The 27,579-nt window shown below is 43.6% G+C and overlaps 1 pseudogene; it reads left to right on the top strand.

Moving 5' to 3' along the window:
• The first annotated feature begins 3,343 nt into the window (after positions 1-3,343).
• Positions 3,344-12,819, top strand: LOC128054268 (WASH complex subunit 3-like; annotated as a pseudogene).
• The last annotated feature ends 14,760 nt before the right edge of the window (positions 12,820-27,579 follow it).

The following is a 27,579-nucleotide window of genomic DNA, read 5'->3' as shown; positions in this document are numbered from 1 at the left end:
ATACACATTTTATACCCACACGTAACCCTCTAGGAGGTGGCTCCTCTTACTGGGAAGGCGGGGGTGGTGGGTGAGGGCTGGAGAAGCTGCCAGGTGATGACACACAAATGGATTTTCCACCAGGCTGCTTTGTCTGAAGTTTTAGAATCTAACTGACAAATATTTGCAGCCCAAAGACAGGAACAGAATAGTAAACCACTCCCCAATTCTTTCCCTGATTTCTAGATATTCTTAAACCTCATTCAATCATTTTGTTTTTAAAACAAAAAATGTAAAGAATAAAATTTAAGTGGCTTATAATACCACATCTCAGACATTTTCTACTAACCATTTACAAATGAAAGCAATATGATACTTGGATATAAGTCAAATATTACAGAAAGGTATAAATTGCTTTTTAAAAATCTGCCATTTCACGGCCTGGATGGAAGGGGAGTTTGAAGGAGAATGAGACACATATATACGTATGGCTGAGTCCTTTCACTGTTCACCTAAAACTATCACAACTTTGTTAATTGGCTATGGTGGTGGTTTAGTCACTGAGTTGTGTCTGACTCTTGTGACCCCATGGACTGTAGCCTGCCAGGCTCCTCTGTCTATAGGATTTCTCAGGCAAGAATACTGGAGTGGGTTGCCCTTTCCTCCTCCCCAGGAAGATCCTTCCGGGGATCTTCCTGACTCAGGGATTGAACCTGGGTTCCTGCATTGCAGGCAGATTCTTAACTGAGCCACTAGGGAAGGTCATGGCTATATGCCAATGTAAAATAAAAAGTATATTTGCTATATACCCTAATATAAAATAAAAAGTTTAAAAAAAAATAAAATAAAAACCCTGCTATATCATTCCCAAAAGGAGAATCACTCCAAACAGTGATGCCAGCTGGGTGGCCAGTAATCCAGTTCTAAAACCCTATGCCATCATCTGCTTTTTTAGAACACCCTGGTGCCCACCATCCCTGCTTGAGTTTCCCAGGAAGCCAACTCTGAGACAGAGATGAACATGTAGGAGGTTTGCTGGGGAGTTCTTTTGATACCAACACCTGGGAAAGGAAAGAGAGGGGAGCAGGGCTGGGCAGAGGATAAGGTCTAGCTGAATGCAGTCTCAATGGAACGTCTCAGTCAGTCCTGCAGGGAGCTCTGAGGATGCAAGGACCCTTCAGAACTCTCCTGAGCTGGAGTGAGAGGCCTGGGCTCCATACCATCCATTCATCGACCACTGGACATGGGCTGCTGGAAGGGGGCTTCTCCTTGGCTCTCTTCAGAAGTCCCTGAAGGGTGTTGATTGCTGAGGACTTTCTGCCAGCTGCACTCCCAGCAGTTGAGATAATAAGTGTTCTTATCCTGAAGGGTAATTTGGGCAGCAAATGTAAGCACCCACCACATAACCCAAGCTCTGGGACTAGTCATACCTATTATATAAACTCTGGGGTGCTCTTTGTCAACAGAAAAATGTCCCTGGGGATTATGTGCTCTGTCCTCTGCTCATTTCCAGGAACACAGAACCTTGACATCATGGAGCCTGTGCCCTCACCAGCCTCAGAATCTATTACAATAATTTCTTTATGGCTCAATCATACGGCTCTTGGCAGGAGGCCTCAGTTCCCCACAATATGGGCCTCTCCTTAGGTCTACCTCGCAGCATGGTAGCTGGCTTTCCCCAGAGCAGGTAGTCCCGGAGATCTAGAATGAGGGGGAAAACTCAGCATCATTCCATTCCCAATCTCAGACACCACAAGTCACGACTTCTGCCACATTCTATACTTTACAAAGCAAGTCACTAAGTATCTCCTACACTTAAGGTGAGGGGAATTAGGCTTCACCTTTTGAAGAAGTAGTATCAAATAACTGGACATATTTTCAAACCACAACATATATAGAGAAGGATATTTCCCAAATCAACAATGATAGATACTTCTGAGAAAGGGAGTTGAGCGGAGGAGTCAGGTAAAACGAAGTTTTTGTCTTCTCTCTGTTTTTTAATAATAAGATTGTATTCTTGTCACACTCTTGTAATTAAAAATTAAATATTTTTGACTACTACACATGTGGCAAGCAATGAAACTGGTAGGAAACCAGAAGCTCACCTAAGGGACAGACTGTGACTTACCGCCCATCTCCATCATGGTGTCTCCTGCCTGAACCCACCCAGGAGACATAAGGGAACAAGGAAGAAAATGAGTATAGCTAAGAGCTTCTCAGAGGAGTCATCATTTTCCTAGCACACAAACAAGGAATCAGATGACTGCACTTTATCGAGAAGTGAAAGGTTGGGAAAAACCATTAGAACCATTAGTCTGCTTCCTCCATTCTTCATCCATAATTTCATTTAATGCGGAAATCATCCTATTAGTTTTGATGGCTTGATTACAGACTTTGGATGGGGTGCAGACCACCCAGGGAAAGTGTCCAAGAGGGCCGAGCTGGGGGACTCTACACCCTGGTGGCCCTCCTCAATCTGGACCCGCAGGTCCACTCCCATTCCTTTGTTCCGTATAGACCTCTCATTCTTCAACAGCTAGGGCCAGCGCCAGCATCTCTGCGCAGTTAGGGGAGCCCTGTGGGAGAATCCGTCCCAGCCCCAGCAGAGAAAGCACAAAGCAGGTCGTTAGGGGCTATTCCCTGGGAACTGAGGGCCTCCTGGGAATTGTCTCCCTCCTGGGCCTTTGCTGACCCCTTCAGGCAAGGGAAGGAACTTCAGCTATGTCCACACAAGCACAACACTCCCACCTCTTCAGGCCCCCAGGCTCTGTCCCACATGGATAAAACCTTGCCCATCAGGGCATCAAGGAGGAACAAATAGGACCTTCTCTCCTTCTCTTCCTATAAAGGAAAGTAAGTGTGACTTATTCTACCCATTTTACAGACTAAGAACCACTCTGTGGACCCCCAAAAGCATTGCGAGGGGCACCCAAGGTTCAGCCACTAGCTGTCTCTAACCTAGATTCACAGCTCATATTTGTCTTTTGTGTGTGTGACTCACTGTTGGAGGAGATCATCATTGGATAACTTCTGGTTTGGAAGACTTTGGGGATTTGAATTTGAAATTTTTGCATTTTGCGGGATCCAACAATGGATACTTCTGGTTTGAAGAGTCCCAGATAGGGAGATTTGGAGCACCCAGAGAGTAGCTACAAGGAAAGAGCCACCCACGGGAAGTGGGGTGCAGGCATCCGTCTTGAGTTGGAAGGGAACATGTAGGTGTAATAAATATCTCCACCTCCCTCTGCGCCCTCCATCTCCATGTCCTGCTGATGCCAAGAGCAGCCAAACCCAACGAGAAGCCAGAACCCATCAAAGTATGTTCATGATGTCCATATGGGCCAGCCTCTCTGTCTGGGAGAGGATGGGTGGAAAGTGAGTCTGGAAGGGCAAAAAGAAGACACCCAGAGCAGGAGCCAACAGAGGAAAAGAGCTGAGCTGCTTTTTGCACCTGTCTCTATTAATGATGTGACCAAATTGAGAAAACAATCCATAGCGATTCAGGAGCACACCTGGGGAAGGCAGGGGTTTGTGGTGCACAGGGCTGTGCAACAGAATTTTGATTACACTTGGTCCACTTGGTTTTGAGATTTATTTTGAAGGAGTTATTAACTTGAGCTTTAAACATGAACAAGCAGAATGATTAATTCTAAAACTGCTGCTGTTGCAGATCTTATCCTGAGTGCATCCTCATTAAAAAGAGAAAAATTCTTCCAAGTCATGAAACACAGTACCAGTCGATTTGTGTGAATGTGGAATCAGGAAGCAAGGGTCTGTGTCAGGAAGGCTCGAGTGAGGACACCGGAGAAGTCCGATGGAAAAGACAAACGTCTTTACACCTTAGAGGAGATGCAAAAGATTTAGGACAGGTCTTAGCAGATGGTGATGCTTCCTCTTGGTCAGATGACCTGCCTATTCTGGGGTGAATCATCTCCATTTTATTCTTTTCAACATGAGGACTGTTGGTGAAAGAACAAGGTGATTGAGAACTCACTCATCTCTCTGATCTAGGAAAGCTGGAAACTTTCTCAGTGTGCATTTTAAAAAAAATTTCATACAACCCTAAACTCGATCTTCCATCTTCCCTAAATTCTATCGGTGCTTTATCTTTTGTGGAATCTTTTGGGTGTCCACAAACAAGTCCTTCATAATAAGATAGTTTTAGAACACTTTCTTATTCTAGGTGGGTAAACCAAGGTCTTGTTCTCATTGATTTTAATAAAAACTGAAGGAATGAACACATCAGTGACTAGTACGGATGAACTCAGCAGCCATTTTTCACAAAGAGGACATGGGAGGGAGAAACTTCAGGTGACTGTCAGCAATTTTAACACCTGGGTATACAGTCAAGTTTCCTTTCATTGGAGCCTTCGGGTGAGCTGGGTTTTTGTCTCTTTGCTCAGAACCTCTGAAGGGGAAAGTTAAGAAAAGTTGAGTGTATTGCTATTAATTGCTTCTTCCCATTCCTGCAGTCCAAGAATCTAATGAGGTGAAACTAATAGGAAAACGTTCGCTGTGCGTCCACATACTTTGATAGGTGGAAAGACAGTCAACACAAATTTTCTATTCGTTTGCTCACAAATGTGAGCCAATTTGGAGGTAGACTAGAAAGGATCGTTAACGCTGAGGTCAGGAGTTTGGTGTTCTAATTCCACTGTTTTACTAACTAGCTGCGTGTGCTCAGGGAAATTTTGCTTTTCTATTTCTTACAGCTTTCCAGCAGAATGATTGGAACATAGCAATTAATCTACATTCAGGAAACTAAAATGTCAGGTCCTAGGAGCAAGGGAGGTGGGGTATGGTAGCTGAGAGTGGTCACAAGGACAGGGGTCCCACCACACAGGACCTCAGAGACCTGGTTAAGCATTTTACTCTTTATTCTAAGATCATCAAGAGGGCCCTGAAGGGTTTCAAGCAGGGGCTGACATAACTACATACTGGCTTGAAAAGATCATCCTGGTTCCATTTTGAGAAGTGTATCAGAATCCCCTATATAACATTTGAAGTTCGTTATGTCAAAACATGCTCACATTACATGTGTTCCTATGCTACGGTATAATAAAGAATTTGTCTGGTCTTTGTCCCTGATTCATGGCACAGAGCTTCTAAAACTCTTGGAATTCCCCAGGTGATAGAAGTATATTTATTATTCCTGAGCCCCTGGGCCATACTTAAGTTTATATTAATAAGATGACTCAGGGACTTCCTTGGTGGTCCAGTGGCTAGGACCCTGTGCTTCCAATGCAGGGGGCACAGGTTTGATCCCTGGTCAGGAAACTAAGATTCCATATGCTGTGTGATGAGGTCAAAAATAATAATAAGATGACTTGAAGTGAAGTGAAGTTGCTCAGTTGTGTCCGACTCTTTGCGACCCCAGGGACAGTAGCCTACCAGGCTCCACTGTCCACGGGATTTTCCAGGCAAGAATACTGGAGTGGGCTGCCATTTCCTTCTCCAGGGGATCTTCCCAACCCAGGGATCGAACCCGGGTCTCCTGCATTGCAGACAGACGCTTTACTGTCTGAGCCATGCTTCAGGATGGGCTGGTCACTGGGAAGACCAACCACCCTATTGGAACTTTAAATGATGTATGACCAGTCCAGTCTTACTCCCACCGTGGGGAGACGGCTGGCAACTGCATTCAGTCACCGGGTCAACAATTTAATCAATCATATCTATGCAGTGAAGCCCCAATAAAAACTGAACCCTGGAGCTCAGGAGAGCATCCTGGTTGATGAACACATCAGTGTGCCAAAAGGGTGAGGCATCTTGGTTCCCCAGATACAGCAGAGAAACTCCGTGTTCAGGACCCTCCCGAACCTCACCCCATGTATCTTGTCATCTGGCTGCTCCCAATCTGTATTCTTTATAATAAAACTGTAATCATATAGTGCTTTCCTGAGTTCCATGAGTTATTCTAGAGAATTACAAAAACTGAAGGGAGTGTGGGAACCTCCTGGATTCGTAGCCAGCTGGTCAAAAGTGTGGGTGACTTAGGAACCCCCAAAGTGTGCCTTGCAACTGAAGTGAGGGCAGTATTCCGGAGGACTGAGTTCCCACTGGTGGGGTCTGCACGAACTCCAGCGGGTTAGTGTCAGAATTGGATTGCAGTTCACCAGGTGGTGTCAGACCAGTGTAGGTTGAAAGAGAATCCCAGGCTATTTTGTTTTGTGTGCTTGTGTGCTAAGTCCCTTCAGTCATGTCCAACTCTTTGTGACCCCACGGACTGTAGCCCGCCAGGCTCCTCTGTCCATGGGATTCTCCAGGCAAGAATACTGGAGTGGGTTGCCATAGCCTCCTCTAGGAGATCTTCCCAACCCAGGGATGGAACCTGTGTCTCTTTTGTCTCCTGCATTGGCAGATGGGTTCTTTAGTCATTCTCAATCAATTTCAAGTCAAAAAACCTTTTGTCAAAAGGAGTTTTTAGAAATTGTACCCAGACAAAGAAATGGACATATTTGTCTGCATTGGAGAAAAACCACTGGCTTTGAGCAGCTCAAAATTCAAATCTGGTTACCTGGTGGCCCCCCTGAAGACTCAGTGCCATTCATGCCTCTGGTTATTAGCCCTAATGTAACTTGGGAGTGAAATCTTGCTTTTCCATTACTGGCTATACTGCAGCCCCTGATATTTGCTTCTGAGATGTGTTACTTTCACTGGGCCTGGGACTCTGCATGTCTGTCATCTGCAGCCATGCTGTGTGGGCTTCCTTCCCAACAAACAATGTGGGCTGGATATTTCGGTGACCTTTGAAATGAAACTTCAACCTTTCATAGTTGTTTAAACTAGTTGCTTACATAAGCATTGTTTGCCAACTCTAAAACCCTCCATTTTCATATCCTTTCTGAACCAGCACACTCCTTGGTTTCCCTGCAAACTAATAAATACTGAACTACGCTTGCAATCAATCTAAAATTTTATTGAATATCTTCTAGAAATGACTATAGTAAAATTTCAGGTTAATAGTAGGCAGGAGAAAAAAGTGTCTTCCAGAATATTGTCTTAACACGGCCCATTTCAGTCCAGACAGATCACAGGTTACACATTCAATATGCCCAAGCTAGGCTGAATTGGAAAGGTCCTTTTTTTTTTTTTTGGCTGTGCTGCATGGCATGTGGGGTCTCAGTTCCCTGACCAGGGATCAAACCCATGCCCTTTGCATTGCAAGTGCAGAGCCAGGGAAGTCCAAGATACTGGTATTACATGATTTAACAAATTCTGCCATGAAAGTTCTTTAGAACTTTTCTGGACTTGCCTGGTGGACCAGTGGCTAAGATTCTGTGCTCCCAATGTGGAGGGCCCAGGTTGGATCCCTGGTCAGGGGACTAGATCCCACATGCCACAACTAAGTGTTCACTGAAGTTCCTGCAGGCCACAACTGAAACCCAATGCAGCCAAATAAATAATTTTTTTAAGTTTTTTAGGCCTTTTTAATTGTTTGTATTATAAATTTGGTTATCAAGTTTTTCATAACTAGAGATAAAAACCCATTACAAATGATTCGCAAAAACAGCTCTCTTCTAAGGTATCCACAGTGTCAATGCTTCTGATCCCAGTAGCATAATAATAATTGTCCAGAAGGAAAATCCCCAGTTGTCCATCACCTTTATCATAGATCGAGCTGGAAGAACTCCACCTGGCCACAGAGGAATTATGTTTGTTTTTCTGCCTCCCATTATATTAAATGCCCTTTTACCACTTTCCTCTTTGCCTTACCATCCTGGACATTCTAATCATTCCTCCCAGAAAAACACAGAAAAAATAAATGTTTTGATGTTTAGTTGTTAAAAGGAAAGGGTTGGCTGGCATTGTCCTTGTTGTGCCACTGGCCGCAGAGCTCTTGATAATTCAGTCTCTGGGCTGAATTCTGATTCATCTGATTCATCTCGAGGTTCAACATCACTGTCACTACCGTCATCAGCCTAAGGCTGGCTTTGCAAGAATCACATAGAACCACAGGATAGAGAAAGAGCTGGCGGATCTTGCCCTCAGCTTCGTATGTCACCTTCTTTACTTCATGCCACCAAGACAAAGCTTAATTACAGGTTCTTACCCTTTTCCAGCTGAGCTATTTAAAACCCTGAAAGATGATGCTGTTAGAGTGCTGCATTCAATATGTCAGCAAATTTAGAAAACTCAGCAGTGGCCACAAGACCGGAAAATGTCAGTTTTCATTCTAATCCCAAAGAAGGGAAATGCCAAAGAATGTTCAAACTACCATGCAATTGTGTTCATTTCATATGCTAGTAAGGTTATGCTCAAAATCCTTCAAGCTAGGCTTTCAGCTGGGAAAGACTGAAAGCAAATGGAGAAGGAGGCAGCAGAGGATGAGATGGTTGGATAGCATCACCTGGACATGAACCTGAGCAAACTTTGGGAGATGGTGAAGGATAGGGGAGCCTGGCCTTACTGCAGTACATAGGGTTGCAGAGTTGGACATGATTTAGCAACTGAACAACAAACCTTAGTCAACTTGATCAAGACTTCTAGGGGATCATTAGAAATATGTCATTACTAATTGTTCCTGAGGATATAAGACAAGAATAGCATTCTCTATTTTGGAGGAGTAGAAGGAAGAAAGTATATGGCATATAATATATGTCAGTTCAGTTCAGTCACTCAGTCATGTCCACCTCTTTGCGACCCCATGGACTGCAGCACGCCAGGCTTCCCTGTCCATCACCAACTCCCAGAGCTTGCTCAAACTGTGTCCATATATATATATACACACACATATGTAGTTACATATGTGCATAAGAGAGGTGAAAGATCTCACATAGGCCTCAGTGCACGTGTGCTCAGTGATGTCCGACTTTTTGTGGCCCTATGGGCTGTAGCCTGCCAGGCTGCACTGTCCATGGAATTTTCCAGGCAAGAATACTGGAGTAGGTTGCCATTTCCTACTCTAGGGGATCTTCCCAACCCAGGAATGGAACCCACACCTCTGTGTCTCCTGCATTGGCAGGTGGATTCTTTACCACTGGTGCCACCTGGGAAGCCCATTGCACAGAATAATACCAAGCTCTTATGAAATGGCTTGAATATACCAGCATACCCTTCACAATCAAGTCCTGTACTGGAGTGGGTAGCCATTTCCCTTCTCCAGGGGATCTTCCCAACCCAGGGATCGAACGGGGGTCTCCCTCATTGCAGGCAGATTCTTTACCATCTGAACCACCAGGGAAGCCCCTACATGTGTATGTATTATCTATATATAGATACACAAATATATACACACATACATATTTTGGCTCTTTTTGTTTGTATGTCATTTCTATACCTTCTCACATAATTTTTCCAAAATATTTTCCCTTAAGAGAGTATTCAGAGGTATTTTCAGGTAGTAGTTACCAGAAAAAAGAAAATCAGAGTGCTTTAATAAGTTTTTATGGTTTTCATCAAAAATAAGTGTCTTTTTAAATATAACTGGTCCTTGTAATTATATAAATGTAGTCATATTAAACCCAGTAATGTAATTGATGAGATGTTTTTGATCTCCAATAATTGGACCCAACTACAAAGCCAACTAAGATATTTAAGTGTTATTTTCATTCCCAAAGAAAAGAAAGGGGAATGAAAAAAAGATAAAACCTTCTTGGTCACAGCTAGAACCCAGAGGACTATTTCACCTGTCTCTTGGCATGAATTTTACCTCAAACGCACACATACAAAAATCTACTTCAAACGAACATCTACCATTAGCTCAGACCTGATCAATAAAGTCAGCAGAAGCAGGGCATGCTTCGTACCATTAGAGAGAAAATACGCCCACATTATTCGGGAGACCTGAGGAGAAAGAGCCAAAAAAAATTTTCCCCTTGAAAATAGTAAGAAAAGTAAATAGCCGTCTTTTAGATTCTGTGAATGGGGTGATATGGCTGAAATTTATTATACAGGTCTTCAAAAGATCCTTGTGCTGCTTTAGTTTTTAACCATTTTTTAAATTTTAGCTATAGTTAATTTACAATGTGTTAGTTTGGGGTATACAGAAAATGACTCAGCTATAGATAGATAGATACTTTTGCAGCTTCTTTTCCACTATTGGTTATTACAACACATTGGGTATATTTCCTGTGCTATACAGTAAGTCCTTGTTGTTTATCTAGCTTACATATACTAGTGTATATATGTTAATCCCAAACTCCTAATTTGTCTCTTCCCTGCCTGCTATCCCCTTTGGTAACCATGTTTGTTTTCTATGTCTGTGAGTCTATTTCTGTTTTGTTAGGTTCATTCACATCATTTTTCAGATTCCACATATAAGTGGTATCATATATTTGTCTCTGTCTAACTTCACTTAATATTTCATTTCACTTGTTATACAGGGTCTTCAGAATGTCCTTGTTCTGCTTTTGACTTAACTCCAGGGCTCCGTTCATTCTGATAGTGGGGTAACACATGTTTAATGAGATGAAACAGAAAAGTCTCTTCTGCTGAAATGGACTTCTGCTCTTCAAGCCACAAGACAGAGTTTGTCCTCTTAGCTACAGAAATCATTTATTTCTTCAGGATCTGAATTAAGACAGCACAACTGTTCTGTGAAGGGCTCAGGATACACACCAACTGGTGTCCCTTGGTGTGAGTGGAACTCACAGGAGCAGGGTCAGCGGGGCCCGGGGCACCCCCCGTGTCCTATAGAGAGATGTGCTGGAGCCCAGTGAAAGACATGTGCTGAGAAGAGCCCCAGAGGGCTTGACGCACCCCTCTATCCCTCTGTTTTATGAGATGTGTATAAAAGCGTCCTCACATGAGGGACTAAACATTTTATTTATGCACACCAAACATTTTCTTTATGCACACCAAGGCCTTCCCTCCCTGGTGGCTCAGATGGTAAAGAATCTGCCTATAATGCAGGAGACCCGGGGTTTCATCCCTGGGTGGGGAAGATCCCCTGGAGAAGGGAACGGCTAGCCACTACAATATTCTTGCCTGGGGAATTCCATGGATAGAGGAGGCTGGCGGGCCACAGTCCATGGGGTTGGAAAGAGTCGGACATGACTGAGCGACTTTCACATGCACACCAAGTAGTTCTCATCGTAGGCGCCCACTGTCTAGGGGGATTCTCTGATGCCTCAGTTTCCAGACCCTGGAAACTTCAAGTCCCCAGGGGGACATTGAGTCTGAGAGCTGGCTCACTGCCAGGCAACTTAGAGAGACAGGATCCCACTGTCAGAGTCACACTTCAGACAGTGCTGCTTGTCTCCACGACATGCAGAAGTGCATAGTTGCACAAACACACCTACACAACATACAGAAGTCTACTGTTGCTGGGGAGAGATGGGAGTAAGTAACAGACTTTATTTTTTTAAGCAGGTTTTTAGTTTCAGGCAATGATGATGTGTCAATACAATAGGTGCATCAGTGGCAGCTATATTAGGTCTCTGTGTTTAAGGCAGACTTACGTTAGAAGCGGTCCCAGGCTAGTTGGAATAAGGTGACTGGTTGGATTTCTAAGAACTTGTAGAGCTTATGAGTCTGTTGCATCCCACATGAAGGGCAATTTCGCAAGGTCAAGAATGAACTGTCGATTCGTTTCTCACATGATAGTGTACATGTTTCAATGCCATTCCCCCAAATCATCCCACCCTCTCCCTCTCCCACAGAGTCCTAGGTTCGATACAGGATACAGGATGCTTGGGGCTGGAGCACTGGGATAACCCAGAGAGATGATATGGGGAGAGTGACGGGAGGGGGGTTCAGGATTGGGAACTCATGTACACCCATGGCGGATTCATGTCAATGTATGGCAAAACCAGTACAGTATTGTAAAGGAAAAGATATATACATAAAATAAAGAGCACACACACACAAAAGAATGAATTGTCTCTGTCTCTCTCTCATTCTTGATGTCAGAGTTCCATATCCACCAAGCTCTTTTTTTTTGTTACTAGAAAAGACAATAATCTTTCTAATTTTCAGAGGGATGGTATGGGGAGGGAGGTGGGAGCGGGGTTCAGGATGGGGAACACGTGTACACCTGTGGCGGATTCATACTGATGTATGGCAAAACCAATACAATATTGTAAAGTAATTAGCCTCCAATTAAAATAGATAAATTTAAATTTAAAAATATATAAAATAAAAGTACCTTCTCTTTCTGCTTGTTATCAAACATGTATTTTCCGTATTGTTTAAAATGTGTGTAAGAGGGGACTAGGAGGGGTGTTGGGACGCTATTACCGGGTTGGGCGGGGTGGGCTGGGGAGGGGTTTGGGGGTGAGCCCTGGGTCCCCCGCTCACTGAGGAGACGGATGAGGATGGGCTTCCTCTCATGGGCTCAGGCATAGACCTGACTAAGGTGCCAGCTACTCAACAGAACAGAACGGTGGCATTTCTAAGCAAGTTTGCGATACACACTGTACATTTCCTCAACCGCTTTTCCAGTTTGTGAGGAAAAACTAGCAGCCCTTTCTCTTCGTATCCAGCAGATTGAAACAACTCTCAATATTTTAGATGCAAAGTTATCATCTATTCCAGGCCTAGATGATATCACATTGGAAGCATCTCCTGTAAAGGTCACAAGGATCACAAATGGAACATGTGATCCATGGAACTGAAGCCACTTTAAAACAATCACAGCAGAACAGTTTACAGGACTCTGGACCACAGGAAAGTGAAGTAACACCAGAAAATACCTTAACTGTAGCCAAGGGTCCAAGATATGCCAGATATCTCAAAATGCTTCAAGTGGGTGTTCCAGCGAGGGCAATAAGAGACAAAATGATATCGGAAGGACTAGACCCAGATTTTCCTGAGAGCCCAGATGCTCCAGTGCCTGATGGTGAAGGTGAAAAAAACACAGAAGGAAGTGCAGATGGCGAATCTTCTTTTAGTGACTAAGCTTAATTTTCATAACAATTACATATACGTGTGTTAGCGCACCTTTACATTCTATTACAAAGAGAGCCTGAACTATAATTCTTAGTTATAAAAACATCAAGTGGCTACAGATCTGCCACCAAGCTTTCTCTATGTTAAAAAATAATAATAATAAAGCATTTATTTTTTTAAAAATGTGTAAGACCCTCCCACTTTGGAGAGCAAGACCTGGACTTAACCTTGGACTCTTCATTCACTAGTTCTAACTTACTAGGGATAGAACTAGTTTATCCCTAGAAAGTTATTTAGCCTCTCAGAGGTTATTTTCTATCAGTAAAATGAGAGATTAATAATATCTGTCCACCTCATATAGCTATTGGGAAGATCAAAAGGAAAGATGTATGAACGTAATTAACAAAATGAGGAATAAAAACCATATGGTCATTGCACAGAACTGTGCTATAAACAGAAGTCACCCTTCAATTGTTCACACATGTTCTATTAGCCCATATGACTCCTCTCTATTTCAGATCTAATCTCTTATTGGTTCTGGGAAAATGTATTATTGCTTCTTTAATTATTGATTTCTTGCCTTTAATTTTGATTGCTTATTCAGGAGACCTATTCAGAAATTGCAATACTGAACTCTGTTCCCCAGATCTGCCTTCTTGAAATGTTTCATTTCTCAGTTTCTTAAAATTCTGGATATATTGCTCAGGTTGTCTTCTTATTTAAGTGCCATTTCTGCTGTGTGCAGCTGAAACAATATTTTTAGTCTGTCTTTCGCAATGATTGTTACTTTCATTCTTTTTCATTCTGACCTTCACTCACTTGAGAGGAAGTACACTCAATTTCATTTCTTTGAAAAGAGGCTCCAACCAGTTTCTGAATTCTCTGTGTGGTTCCCCATGGTTGCTCTTTTTCAGGATTAATTAAAATAAAGTTTTACGTATACTCTTTGGTCTTTTTGGAGTGATAAAATTTATTCAGGGAGCCCACATTAATTTTTCCTGTTTAATACATTCTCCCTTAAGTTATCTTAGTGATTGATCTCTGCTCTACTGCTGAAAATTCTTTAGTAAAATTTCTGATTGATTTTGATAGAATCTGTAATTAAGAGTTTGATTGGGTTTCTGCTTACTCAACCATCTTCCTGGATAATTTTCCTACCATGTCAGATCTTTCTTCCTTCTGGTTCAACAGTCTGGAAAACTTCAACAACAAAGGATAGGATTAAAGCCAGAGAGCCAAGCATTTTCAAGAGAAAACTGGAAAATACTTTTTTGTGCTTTGGTTCTGCTATCAAGACTCAGGCTGAGCCTAAGAAAAGGAGTGCAAGGGTGGAATGTTGAAATAAAATCTTACCACAACCCCTAATAACTCTACTAATTAACCTCATTCCTAAAGTTTCCGAACCTCCAGGAGTCTTGCAAGTAGCAAAGGTTGCATTGATTTCCTTAGCTATAAATGAAGGAGTACTAAATTATTTCCAAGGTCTTTTTCCAGCTCTGAATTTCTACATTAAATAATACTTCAGCTATTCGTATGAATTGGTGACCAGAATTATCCCCACTTCCTGATACCCTACCTTCAAAATGAACATGTGTCTGTGCACACGTGCTCACACACACACACACACACACACACACACAGAGGCCTATTTTGATTTCCCCACTTGTAAATTTTTTAAATCAACTGTTAATAAATGTAACATGCACCAGTGAAAAGGGCAAATAAGAGAACTGAATAGGAAATTCCTCCCTCTGGAATCAGGGCAGCCTCTGCACCCCCAGATCTACCTCAACACAGGAGGTACCTTAGAGTAGATTCCGCAGGCAGCCAAGGCCTGTGGATGGGCTACCAAGTCTCAGCCCAGTCTGGACTCTGCAAGGGGAGGCCCTGCGGCCCTCTGGTGGACCGACTGTGGAACTGCAGCCTTCTCTGTATTTTAAAAAACCTCCAGTGACCTGAAACCCTACCCAAGGAAGGGCCTACCTAAGGGACAGGCTAGGTCTTTGCTTCAAAAATGGTGCCTTGTGTCATTTTGAGGCACATTATCCCCGCAGCTGTTAGATATGAGGCTTAAGAAAACTCAAAGGTGGATTTCAAACTGGGTACTGTTAAATGACCTACATCTTTACTAGTATTTTGGGTTCTCCCAGCAGAAGAAAAAATTTTTAATTCAAGTGTTTCAGGCAAAGTGCCAGCCTCGGGGCTCTTATCTCTCCTCTGAACTTCAAGTACTCTTAATTTGCATTGTCCAAACCCACGTCTCAAGAAGATATCTGTGGCAACTAGTAGCAGAAAACTGACGGGTGAAATTGTTTTGACAGGCTCTGAATGGGAGAGTTGTGACAACTTTAAATTATTGTTCAGCCAGTGCTTAATGTATATCTATTTGCATATTCATTCATGTAAGCTACAAATATTCATTAGTTCATGCTGCATCAGTCATTGCCTGTTTGCTCTCAAGCTTCTTTCTCATCCTTCTCTTAAAAACTGTTTCCTGCTTATCTTTGCCAACTATCTTCCAGTAAGAATGGCCAGTGGGAGGCACTAGCAAGAGAGTGGAGATTGAGAAGTAAAGAGAAGCCAGATTCTTTTTGCTGACCGTCTCTCTCTGTTTTGAGCATCATTTCCCCATAGTGGTTCCAGTTCCCCATCAGCCAGCCCTTCCCTCCAGGGTCCTTGCCAGTCCCAACCATGGGACAGCCTCAGCCTCTGATTCTGGTGACACCATCCCTCTCCTGTGTCCTTCAAGCCCTCATGGTAGTAGCATTCAGCTTCTCATCTCTGTGTACTTCCTGTGTAATCAGTTCCCTGTTTCAAATTCCCTCTTTGAAATTCCCTCTTTGAAATGCCCAGAATGATTTTGCTGTACTTGGTAATAAGGATATTGCAGTGGGCAAGACAGGCTCCATTCCAGATAGCATGGAGCTCACAGTCTATTGGGGAAAACAAACATGAAACAATCAAAAAAAAAAAAAAGAAAGAAACAATCAGTAGCATGATAAACATTTCAAAAGAGAAGTATATACGAACATACATCAGAGAGACCTAACCTAGAATAAGAATAAATTTTGTAGTTCCATAGGTGACGCTAGAAACCCTAAGTCAATGGGTCCTTACACAATGACACAGTCCCACGAGAGATGGTTGCAGCACAGCAAGTTTTAATGCTTCCTCTCACCCTTCCTGGATCCAGCAGGGAAGAAAAGGGTCCCTCACCAAAGAGGGATGTCAAGGGTTTCAAGGAGGATTGTATCGTAGAGGCAAAGAAGCAGAGACAGAGTAATTCTGACACTCTGCAGGGGTCCAAGAAAATTAGGTTCTGCTTGGTCCCGGCAAAGGAGAAACTAGAATTGTTGAGGAATGTATCCTCCCCCTGGCAACCACCAAAACACAGAAGTCAGGCAATCTCCAGGCCAAGCCGAACTCAGAGAAAATGACTTCCCAAAGATTTAAACTCTAACATTTCAGCATTTCCTGAGGCTCCTCCCACCGCATCACTGCCCCCAGCAGTCCAGTCGACTGCTGTGCTCTTTTGTCCCAACAGGTTTCTGCCTGTGCCTTGATGGGCTGGGGGCATTCTTATCCTCTCTATATATTCCTCCATCCTGAAGAATTCCAGATTTACTCAACACCTTGACTTCTCTTGCCAAATCATAAGAGGTCTGGATTAATGCATCAGATGTGGGAGGCAAACTCTCTTCATTTGTGCCACTTAAATCACTGTCGACCAGATCTAAAGTGTGTTTTCAAATAGAGGTTTCTAATTCCACACTGTAGAGGGAAACCATCACTGAAATGCAGGGCCATTCAGAGCCACTGTGCCTTGCAGGAGCTCCCCATATGGAAGGAGGGAGAGAGCAAAGCAGGAGGGTCTGTGTCCTCCTCCAGCTCACTGCCTACCCTAGGCCAACACTGGGACTTGCACTCATGCTAAGGCTTCAGTCGTGTCCAACTCCTTGAGACCCCATGGACTGTAGCCTGCCAGGCTCCTCTCTCCCTGGGATTCTCCAGGCAAGAATACTAGAGTGGCTTGCTGTGCCCTCCTCCAGGGGTTCCTCTCAACCCAGGGACTGAACCCATGCCTCTTACGTCTCCTACACTGGCAGGCAGGTTCTTTACCATTTGAGCCACCTGGGAAGCACACACTAGAAAGCATATCTAAAAATGTTATGACTCAGCATACTATCACCTGCCTGTCTCTCCTTCAAACTCCAATTATACTTTGTCCACACCATCAAAACTCATGATTCTGGGAGCCATTATGGGTCAGTTACGGCATCTGAGGCAGGCCAAGGAAAGGAGGGAACTCAGGTGTTGCTTGAGTCACTGGAACATGGGCCTGGAGCAGCCCTTCTCAATCTGGATTCCATGAGAGAACTAAGCCCTAAGGCGTCTATTATATGCAATGAATTATCTTGTATCTTTTATGCTTCCAGAATGGTACTAGCTATGTGCCATCCTTGGGAGACCAGAGAAAATAATACTGTTCTATAGACTTTCATTCTCTCTAGGAACTCCTCTTGAGAAAGGCTGAGCCAATAACAAAAGCTGGTCCCAGTAATGCTTTCGTCGCTCTCTTGGATTCGTCTGGTTCACAGGGTTGTATGTGAATGATCCCATCCAGGGGAATTCCCTGGCCATCCAGTGGTTAAGACTCAGCACTCACTGCTGGGTTCCTGGGTTCAATCCCTGGTATAGAACTAAGATTCCACAAGCCACAGGGCGTAGCCAAAATACAGTGATTCTACCACAAATATTAATGTGAGTTGGGGAGGGATGTGTTTAAGAATATGGTTACAGGGGACTTCCAGTAGTTAAGAATTTGCCTTGCAATGCAGGGGACATGGGTTTGATCCCCGGTCAGGGAACTGAGATCCCACATGCCGCAGGTCAGTTGAGCCCCTGCACCCTGGAGCCCACGTGCCACAAGGAGAGATGCTACAATGAAGACCCAATGCAGTCAAATAAAGAAAGAAATATTTTTAAATGTAAACATCATGAAGCCTATACCTAAATTTAAAAAAAGGATAAAAAGCACAGTGAGAGAACATGACGAAACAACCAGAGGAGCACCCAAGAAGTCCACACCTGGGTCTCCTAATGGCCTCTTATCCTCCCTCTGACCATTCAACCAGCCAAACCCATCCAATTTTAACAGAAGATGAGCGAATAATTAAACCTATTTTCACCTCTGAGCAGGATCCCCTTTGCCTGGTCCATTTTCTGGAATCATCTCCACACAAAACCCTATCCTCAGCATTGAGCCCAGTGAGAAGATGGGGACTAAGTCCCATGACGTAAGAAGGGGGTGTGGCATGGAGGGAAAATGCATATCACCCGCCTTGTGTCTCCAAGGTTCCACCACCCGGAATGGGGAGAGCCTCCCTCTGGGGGAGATGCAGTGGGAAGGGTGAGAAGGAGGTACAGATAAATAACACTTAGCTGAGCACTTTTTTAAACTGTTGTTTTCTAACTGTTTCATTGACATGTCCAATCTCTGCAGCTAGGCTGTAAATTCCTTGAGTGCAAGGACTAAGTTTACGCTGTAAATCTTTTATCTCCTACAGCGTTCAGCCCAGTGCTTCTCCTGCAGATGCTTCATCAGCATACTGTTGATTAATTAGCATCTGCTTTGGGGGAAAAAAAATGGTGCATCCTTGAAACAATTACAGTGTAAGGTTTATTCAAAAGTATTGGATGAATATGATAAGGTTTAAAACATTGAATACTTGCGCGCTATGAGCCAAGGAATCTCCCCACATCACCCCACACTGGGTCTCATAGGAGCCACCCACCCCACCCTGGACATCAGACAGAGAAGGCTGCATGGGGGAGAAGCTCATCACAGCTGAAATTGAGCAGACCTTCCCTTGCAGTCAGAGCCTCAAGACTTCTTTCTCATGTAACTTTCTAGGATTAGCAGGCCACACAGAAACAGAGGACAAAACTGACCCCATCCCATCCCATCTTCCTTCCACTTCTGCTCTGCTACCGAAGGTCAAAGGTTTCTCTCCCCCACCCCTACGTGGACACCCCTTTGTTGCTGGACGTCAAAGTCTCACCAACAGTTCAAGCTTGCTACTCTCAGGAATCAGTGTGTACTGCCTGCACCCCCAGCCCCCCTAGCCCCCAACACATACCCTGGGACTCAGCTCAGCCTCTGAATGAGGCAGGGGAGGGGCATTCCTAAGTCTGTGAGATCTGACTGCCCACTCCAGGCTGAGTCCCAGTGGGCCCTGAGCCCCATGTGACTCTCAAATTGGTCAGCCAGGAGCTTGGACAGTCAACACTTCATGGAGGGAGGGGGAATGTGGTAATGCCTCTCAGACCCCAAATTCACATGAAGTTGATTTAGTCTCAAGCCAGTGGACTCAGTTTGGGTGGGGAACAGGCAAATGATGGGAAAACAAGCCAGCGATGAAAAAGGTTGTCTGCGATCCTTCCTTCCTTCCTGGAGTAACAGTCAGAAGGCAGTGGAGTGACTGTGGAATCAGGAGAGGTCGGAGGCTCCTCCAGCCAGACCTTGACCATGCTGGTGAGTACCCACTCCCCACCTTGCAGCACACCTTTGGGCGACCAGAATGTCACATCTACCAGAAAGCATGGCTCTTCCCTGGAACAACACTAGAGACCCTATGAGTTCTTAACTCACGATGTCTCTGTCCTAATGAGCTATCCTTGATGAGCCGAGGTCACCTTCCTTTTTCCTTAATCATTCCACTCAATTATCCACATATCCTCATTATTTTCTAAACATGGAACCAATATTAAATCATTTGTACTGGCAAATAGAATCTTCAGCTGGTACCATGAGGCAGTGCTCCCAAGATTTTCCTGGGAAGATGGGTGTTTCGCTCTCACTTCTGCATTGCCTTCCAGAATTCATCACCACCGTATTTTGGGGACTGGGGCTCTCTGCCTTCCACTCATGGCCTCCAGTGAATTCTGGCAGCCAGGCTTGCCCCAGGTTCCTGCAGATTTGACTGACAGCCTTGCCTGACCACTTGGCTAGGTCTTATTCGTTGTTAATGAGCGTGTGATGTGTTCTCCGCCCTTCCTTTAGCTGCACTGCCTTTGGGGGGTAAATGTAGAGCATTTCTGAACACCCCACTTTCCCCATCCAAGCCAAGCCTAGAACCAGAGCTCTGGGATGGCCACCCTGCCACGTACGTGGTCAGGCACACCATCTGGCTCTGCTACAAGACAAACTTGTTCTTCCTACTTCTGCCAGTGGGCAAAAAATTAATAATCAATCAGCATGATCTTTATATCACATTTATCAACCTTAGCAAAGGGAAATCTGGACTTTGAAAGCTGTTTGGCAAGCTTGAGTGCCCAGAGAAGTTCAAACAGCAGCCTAGCCAATTGTTTCATAGTTGATGGTATTCTCTGGACCCAAGACTAAAGCATTTTTTATTCAGTATATTTTAAGTTGCTGTACACAAACAGGCATTAAGATCTGGAGTCTGATCTGCAGTTCAGATCCTGGAGTGTCCAGGACAACTTCCAGCTCAGTGAGCCACACGGAAATAGAGAGATAGTATAATGTGGTAAAGGACAGGGACTTTTGCACTTTTTAGCTCCATAGCAGTTGATGCATGTTAAATGGCAACACAGATAGATAGACAGACAGACACACACACACACACGCCCACTTAAGTGAAACAAAAGTTTCTTGAGGGACTTCCTTGGTAATTCAGTGAAGATTTCAACTCTTAGCATCTAAGAATTAGCATGAAAAAGTGTTAGTCACTCAATCATGTCCAACTCTATGCGACCCCATGGATGTAGGTTGGGAGGCTCCTCTATCCAAGAAGTTCTCCAGGCAGGAATATTGGGGTTGGTTGCCATTCCCCTCTCCAGGGGATCTTCCCCACCCAGGGACTGAACCTGGGTCTCCTGCATTGCAGGCAGATTCTTTACCATCTGAGCCACCCAGAAGATCAAGAATTAGCATGCCACAACTAAAAAAAGAAAAGTTCCTTCATGCCACAACTTAAAAAAAAAAGTTCCTTCATGCCACAACTAAGACCCGGCGCAGCCAAATAAATACATGGATTTTTTTTTAAGTTTCTTGAAACAATCCAGCCTTAGAGGAAGGTGCATGTGAAAGTAATTGACTAGGAAATGTTTCCAGGGGAAAGAGTTAGAGGAATGAGGAAGCTGGACCAGGAAGGGGCCAAGTAAAGGTGCTGCATCAAGCCAAGCCACACAGAGGGTAATTTTGACTCATTCCCTCAGGGGTCTTCAGGGAGCACTGCAGGTCACACCTCAAAATCATTCCAAGGATAGGGCAATAGAGCTGCGTACATCCCAGTGCCAGCATTATCATTAGCCAAGGGCCACTCCATTGGAATTCAGTTGGCGCACACAGAGAGGGTAAAGGGACTGACACTAATATGATATTGTAAGTCAACTACACTTCCATAAATTTTTTTTTAAAGATTCTCTCTGGGAATTCCTTGGTGGTCCAGTGGTTAGGACTCTGTGCTTCCACTACAGGGGGCCTGGGTTCAGTCCCTGGTGGGGGAACTAAGATCCTGCAAGCCTCTCACTTTGGCCAGAAAAAAAAAAAAAAAGGGATTCTCCCTTAGATAAAACTCTAAAAAAGTTTAAAGAAAAAAAATAGGTAAAAATGATCCCAGGTGGCATGGGCAGAGAAGGGACAGGACCTGCTCCAGACACCCTAACCCCTAACCATGAGTGATCATCTGGGACATTCTCTACTCTGGTTTTGTTTTGTCTAGCTCTAACTTTTTAGCTATGGATTCGAATCTCAGTGCAACCACTTATGAGCCGCTGTTTAACCTGTCTGAGGTTTTTCCTCATTCCTAAAATGCGAATAACAATATCAACTTTTGCTCACTGTGATGAAAATTGGAATTAATATAGATATTCCCAGCAAATAATAGGTGCTCCATTTAGAGCTATTATGATTCATAAATGTATCCTGAAGGGGACTTCCCTCTTCCCTGGTGGTACAGTGATTAGGACTCTGACCTTCCACTTCAGGAGACACAAGTTCAATCCCTGGTCAGGGAAATAAGATCCTGAAAGTCACATGGCATGACTGAAAATTTTAAAAAGATAAATAAATATATCCTCAAAATTTCTGGAGAAAGTAATACCAAAACATCTGTATGCTCTTGACCATATACAAGACAGGCGTGCATAAAAACACAAGTGAGTTCCTTGGCAGAGATACAACAGATCTCTACACAAATCTTCACCCTCTCCTGCCTCCACGCCTTAGCGCTTTATTCCCTTTGACTATTGCTGCTCATCGTTCAAGTTATATCTTACAAGTTCCTCTTTCATGAAGCTTTTCCAGACCACTGCAACTGAAAACTCTCCTTCCTCTGAACTGCCATACTGTTCTATTTGAAATTATTTTTTTATTGGAGTATAATTGGTTGACAATATTGTATTGGTTTCTGGTGTACAACAACATGTATCAGCCATATGTATACATGTATCCTCTCCCTCTTGAGCCTCTCTTCCAGCCACCATCCCACCCCTCCAGGTCACACAGAGCACCAAGCTGAGCTCACTGTGCTATACAGAGCTTCCCTCTGGCTGTCTATTTCACACATGGTGGTGTATATATGTCAATGTTACTCTCATTTTATGCCTCTCCTCTTTCCCTCCTGTGTCTGCAAGTCCATTCTCTATGTCTATGCTCCTATTGCTGCTCTGCAAACAGGTTCATCAGTACCATTTTTCTAGATTCCATATATATACATTAATATACGATGATTGTTTTCTCTTTCTGACTTACTTCACTCTGTATGACAGAATCTAGGCTCATCCACATCTCTTCAACTGACTCAATTCTGCTCTTTTTTATGGCTGAGCAATATGTCATTGGGCTTCGCTGCTGGCTCAATGGTAAAGAATCCTCCTGTCAATGCAGGAGACGTGGACTCCACCCCTGGATCAGGAAGATCCTCTGGGGAAGCAAATGGCAACCCACATCAGTGTTCTTGCCTGGGAACTCCCATGGACAGAGGAGCCTGGCAGGCTATAGTCCATGGGGTCACAAGAGAGTCAGACACAACTTAGTGACTAACCAACAACAACAAATATTCCATTGTATATATGCAATAAATCTTTTGTATCAATTTCTCTGTTGATGGACATTTAGGTTGCTTCCATGTCCTGGCTATCGTCATGAGCATTGGAGTGCATGTGCCTTCTTGAGTTATGGTTTTCTCAGGGTGTATACCAAGGGAACATTTCATGCAAAGATGGGCTTGATAAAGGACAGAAATGGTATGGACCTAACAGAAGCAGAAGATATTAAGAAGAGGTGGCAAGAATACACAGGAGAACTGTACAAAAAAGATCTTCACAACCCAGATAATCACGGTGCTGTGATCACTCATCTAGAGCCAGACATCTTGGAATGTGAAGTCAAGTGGGCCTTAGAAAGCATCACTACGAACAAAGCTAGTGGAGGTGATGGAATTCCAGTTGAGCTGTTTCAAATCCTGAAAGATGATGCTGTGAAAGTGCTGCACTCAATATGCCAGCAAATTTGGAAAACTCAGCAGTGGCCACAGGACTGGAAAAGGTCAGTTTTCATTCCAATCCCAAAGAAAGGCAATGCCAAAGAATGCTCAAACTACCACACAATTGCACTCATCTCACACGCTAGTAAAGTAATGCTCAAAATTCTCCAAGCCAGGCTTCAGCAATACGTGAACCGTGAACTTCCTGATGTTCAAGCTGGTTTTAGAAAAGGCAGAGGAACCAGAGATCAAATTCCCAACATCCACTGGATCATCGAAAAAGCAAGAGAATTCCAGAAAAACATCTACTTCTGCTTTATTGACTATGCCAAAGCCTTTGACTATGTGGATCACAATAAACTGTGGAAAATTCTGAAAGAGATGGGAATACCAGACCACCTGACCTGCCTCTTGAGAAATCTGTATACAGGTTAGGAAGCAACAGTTAGAACTGGACATGGATCAATAGACTGGTTCCAAATAAGAAAAGGAGTACGTCAAGGCTGTATATTGTCACCCTGCTTATTTAACTTCTATGCAGAGTACATCATGAGAAACGCTGGACTGGAAGAAACACAAGCTGGAATCAAGATTGCCGGGAGAAATATCAATAACCTCAGATACGCAGATGACACCACCCTTATGGCAGAAAGTGAAGAGGAACTAAAAAGCCTCTTGATGAAAGTGAAAGAGGATGAAGAGGAACTAAAAAGCCTCTTGATGAAAGTGAAAGAGGAAAGCGAAAAAGTTGGCTTAAAGCTCAGCATTCAGAAAACTAAGATCATGGCATCTGGTCCCATCACTTCATGGGAAATAGATGGGGAAACAGTGGAAACAGTGTCAGACTTTATTTTTGGGGGCTCCAAAATCACTGCAGATGGTGATTTCAGCCATGAAATTAAAAGATGCTTACTCCTTGGAAGAAAAGTTATGACCAACCTAGATAGTATATTCAAAAGCAGAGACATTACTTTGCCGACTAAGGTCCGTCTAGTCAAGGCTATGGTTTTTCCTGTGGTCATGTATGGATGTGAGAATTGGACTGTGAAGAAGGCTGAGCGCCGAAGAGTTGATGCTTTTGAACTGTGGTATTGGAGAAGACTCTTGAGAGTCCCTTGGACTGCAAGGAGATCCAACCAGTCCATTCTGAAGGAGATAAGCCCTGGGATTTCTTTGGAAGGAATGATGCTAAAGCTGAAACTCCAATACTTTGGCCACCTCATGCGAAGAGTTGACTCATTGGAAAAGACTCTGATGCTGGGAGGGATTGGGGGCAGGAGGAGAAGGGGACGACAGAGGATGAGATGGCTGGATGGCATCATGGACTCGATGGACGTGAGTCTGAGTGAACTGCGGGAGATGGTGATGGACAGGGAGGCCTGGCGTGCTGCGATTCATGGGGTCGCAAGGAGTCGGACACAACTGAGTGACTGAACTGAACTGAACTGATGCCCAGGAGTAGGATTGCTGGGTCATATGGTAGTTCTATCATTGTTCTCCACTGTAGCTATACCAATTAAATTGCCACCAACAGTGTAGGCGGGTTCCCTTTTTCCCACATCCTCTCCAGTATTTATTCTTCCTAGTTTTTTTTTTTTTGGCATGATGATCATTCTGTTGAAATTAACTTATGAAACTTTTTCCACTTTCCTTTTACCTCTTTGCAGCATCTATTAAAATCCTGGTATGGGAACAGATAGAGAAATCAATAGAATGAAACAGAATCCAGAAATAGATTCCAATACATATGAGAATAATAAAAATAATAAAGGCATAGAGGGATAATGCAAGCAGTGCTGAGATAACTGATTAACCATTTGGCAAAAAAAATTAAAGTGGATCTCTATGTCACTTCCTATATAAGAGCAAGTATCAGATGCTCCAAAAAGTTTAACAGACACACACACACGCACACAAAACTATATTCAATAGCTACACAAAAACATGAGTAATTTTTTTATATTTTTGGAGTAAGCAAGGTTTTTCTAAACATGATCTAAAACTCATAAGCCATAAAATAAAAGGTGAATAAATTTGATTCCATAAAAATTTAAAGCATCTACCTAAAATTAAAAAAACATAAACCAAAAAGTCAAACTGGGAAAAATATTTGCCACACATGCCAGTCAAATGGTTAATTTCCTTTCATGAAGCATTTATGAGAAAAAATGAAGAAACAAATCAGTTCAGTTGCTGAGTTGTGTCCAGTTCCTTGCGACCCCATGGACTGCAGCACTCCAGGCTTCCCTGTCCATCACCAACTCCCAGAGCTTGCTCAAACTCATGTCCATTGAGCTGGTGATGCCATCCAACCATCTCATCCTCTGTTGTCCCCTTCTCCTCCCACCTTCAGTCTTGCCAAGCATCAGAGTCTTTTCCAAGGAGTCGGTTCTTCGCATCAGGTGGCCAAAGTATTGGAGTTTCAGCTTCAGCATCAGTCCTTTCAATGAATATTCAGGACTGATTTTCTTTAGGATGGACTGGTTGGATCCCCTTGCAGTCCAAGGGACTCTCAAGAGCCTTCTCCAATATCACAGTTCAAAAGCATCAATTCTTCAGTGCTCAGCTTGCTTTATAGTCCAACTCTCACATCCATACATGACTACTGGAAAAACCATAGCATTGACTAGACAGACCTTTGTTGGCAAAGTAGTGTCTCTGCTTTTTAATATGCTGTCTAGATTGATCATAGTTTTTCTTCCAAGGAGAAAATGTCTTTTAATTTCATGGCTGCAGTCACTATCTGCAGTGATTTTGGAACCGAAGAAAATAAAGTCTATCACTGTTTCCATTGTTTCCCCATCTATTTGCCATGAAGTGATGGGTGGATGCCGTGATCTTAGTTTGTTGAGTGTTGAGTTTTAAGCCAACTTTTTCACTCTCCTCTTTCACCTTCATCAAGAGGTTCTTTAGTTCGTCTTCACTTTCTGCCCTAAGGGTGGTGTCATCTGCATATCTAAGGTTATTGATATTTCTCCTGGCAATCTTGATTCCAGCTTGTGCTTCATCCAGCCCAGCATTTCAAATGATGTACTCTGCTGCTGCTGCTACTGCTGCTAAGTTGCTTCAGTCATGTCTGACTCTGTGCAACCCCACAGATGGAAGCCCACCAGGCTCCCCCATCCCTGGGATTCTCCAGGCAAGAACACTGGAGTGGGTTGCCATTTCCTTCTCCAATGCATGAAGGTGAAAAGTGAAAGTGAAGTCGCTCAGTCATGTCCGACTCTTAGCAACCCCATGGACTGCAGCTTCCCAGGCTCCTCTGTCCATGGGATTTTCCAGGCAAGAGTACTGGAGTGGGTTGCCATTGCCTTCTCCAGATGTACTCTGCATATAAGTTAAATAAACAGGGTGACAATATACAAACTTGATGTACTCCTTTCCCAATTTGGAACCAGTCTGTTGTTTCATGTCTGGTTCTAACTGTTGCTTCTTGACCTGCATACCGATTTCTCAGTAGGCAGGTAAGGTGGTCTGGTATTCTCATCTCTTTAAGAATTTTCCACAGTTTGTTGTGATCCACACAGTCAAAGGCTTTGGCGTAACCAATAAAGCAGAAGTAGATGTTTTTCTGGAATTCTCTTGCTTTTTCTATGATCCAACGGATGTTGGCAATTTGGTCTCTGGTTCCTCTGCCTTTTCTAAATCCAGCTTGAACATCTGGAAGTTCACGGTTCACGTATTGCTGAAGCCTGGCTTGGAGAAGTTTGAGCGTTATTTTGCTAGCATGTGAGATGAGTGCAATTGTGTGGTAGTTTGAACATTCTTTGGCATTGCCCTTCTTTGGGATTGGAATGAAAACTGACCTTTTCCAGTCCTGTGGCCACTGCTGAGGTTTCCAAATTTGCTGGCATGTTGAGTGCAGCACTTTCACAGCATCATCTTCCCAGATTTGAAATAGCTCAACTGGAATTCCATCACCTCCACTAGCTTTGTTCATAGTGATGCTTCTTAATGTTGTAGCCACACATTCTGGGAAACAAACTCATTCAGAAGGACAATGCAGATAGTGGAGCGCAGTTTATTACACCAGCGGGCCCAAGGCAAAGTCTCCTCTTAGCCAAGGACCCTGACCAGTTTTTCTGAAAACCTTATATACCCTAAGTGTATGTGCCCAAACCCGCCTCCCCAAATTCCCTGAAACTAGTTTGAACAAAGGAAAAGAAAGATACAATCAAAGTTAACCTGTGATTCATATGCCTTAAGCCTACGTAGTTAACAGTGGACAATTATCAATAGGCTTGTGGTCATACCCCAA

Source organism: Budorcas taxicolor, chromosome 10, assembly GCF_023091745.1.
Source record: "Budorcas taxicolor isolate Tak-1 chromosome 10, Takin1.1, whole genome shotgun sequence".
Classification (NCBI taxonomy): Eukaryota; Metazoa; Chordata; class Mammalia; order Artiodactyla; family Bovidae; genus Budorcas; species Budorcas taxicolor.
This window is presented reverse-complemented; position numbering and strand designations above follow the sequence as displayed.